The sequence below is a fragment of the Camelus ferus genome, chromosome 1 (assembly GCF_009834535.1).
Source record: "Camelus ferus isolate YT-003-E chromosome 1, BCGSAC_Cfer_1.0, whole genome shotgun sequence".
Lineage (NCBI taxonomy): Eukaryota > Metazoa > Chordata > Mammalia > Artiodactyla > Camelidae > Camelus > Camelus ferus.
In genome coordinates, this window is record NC_045696.1 from 20,355,773 (window position 1) to 20,357,450 (window position 1,678).

General features: G+C 35.5%; 1 non-coding gene across 1 annotated transcript; it reads left to right on the forward strand.

The window, feature by feature from the left end:
* Positions 1-225: 225 nt before the first annotated feature.
* LOC116666886 lies at positions 226-335 on the forward strand. Its single transcript, XR_004323695.1, has one exon. It is a non-coding gene; the product is annotated as a U6 spliceosomal RNA (small nuclear RNA).
* Positions 336-1,678: the final 1,343 nt, after the last annotated feature.

The following is a 1,678-nucleotide window of genomic DNA, read 5'->3' on the forward strand; positions in this document are numbered from 1 at the left end:
TTTTTCTACTATTATACTTTATTACACAAACCTTCAGTGGTAAAAATCTCATCTTTTATGAAATAAGTAATGTTTTTTATAATCTAATGGCTACATGAGTATAATGTCTAGAATTATTATTTTTAAGAGAATCACTGGCCCTCCTTGGTCTACAGGCCTCTCACAAAGCCCTTGAACAATGCAGTATATTGATTCCAGATAGACTCCTATTAAAAAAAAAATTAGGTGCTTGCTTTGGTAGCACATATGGAAAAACTGAATGCAAAGATTAGTGAAGACTAGCATGGCCCCTGAATAAAGATAACAGACCAATTTGTGATACATTCCTATTTTTATTCTCTAATAAAAATTAAAGTAGCTGAGTTTTGTTTTGTTTTTTAAAGATTGAGTTTTATGATGTCTGGTTAGATTTAAACAAATGAGATGTAAATGAAATAAAGATAATGTACTTCTACTTAAGTGAGAACTCACAAAAATGAAGTAACTAAATTTTAAGAAAATTTTCTTTGGCATGCAACCAAATGTTAACTTTAAAATGATGTATTCTTACCTTTCTTTCACTTTGGAACTCAGTTTATGAAAAGCAACCTTAAAATAAAAGCAGTTTTATAAATTCATAAAATCATTCAGATTGCCTATTTTTTTACTGTCCAGGTATATGATAGAACTACTTAATTGTTCTATTTATTTTGTGTGTGTAGACTTGATGCTGATCATAACATCTGATGTAACTGTAGCATTTATTAATACTTCGCTTCAAATAAAAATAAATCCATGCTTAGACAAGGAGAGACTTTCTTCCAAAAGACTAATATAATAGGGAGAAATCTTGGAGCTCAGAAATCTGCAAGTATCTCAAAATCAAACAGAAAAAGGCTTTTCTTTTATAGAGAGGTAAGTATAGCTTAGCAGAAACTTTTAAAGAGAAGTTGGACAAAAAAGGAGGAGTGTCCAAAAAGCATAATAGGTGCAATCTGACAGGAAATGTGTCTGCTGGGCCTGCTGATTTTGGGAGGTAAGCTGTTGAGGAGGAGGGCATATACTGCATCTTAGTTTTTGCCCCAGGGATGGGGACAAGTCAAAGTTCAGGGGACTCTGGGGAAAAGAGAAGCCTGAATAAAGTCTGATCAAGACAAAGCAGAGGGGAAGAAGTAAGAAATTGTGCATACATGGTCAGGAGCTGTAACAGTACACTTTGTGCATGTGTGTTCATGTGTGTGTATATATGTGGAGGGCAAGCACACTCATTGGCTTTGTGATAGGCTAATTTGATGGGTCGGTATGCAGTTGTCTCATCATAGAAAGATATTTGGTCTTTGTATTCTTTCTTATTTCCAAAAACAAAGCTCCTAAAAACCTTGGAATTTCCTGCATCATAAGGAAGATAGAAGCCTTTTATTCTAATGAGCCAACTCTTGGTGAGTAGGCCTCCCTCAATGATAGCTTCAGGATGGGGCTGATTGCCAGTAAGACAATGCCTTGATTGGGAGCTTGGAATGTTCAACCCCATACTCAATTTTTGGGGAGGGAGGAGAAGCTAGAGTTTGAGTTAATCACTAATAGCCAATGAAATTCCATAAAAATACCTAAATGATGGGGTTTGAAAGCTTTCAGGTTCATGAATACAGGGAGGGACTGAGAGGATGGTACACCTGGAGAGGGCATGGAAGCTCTATGA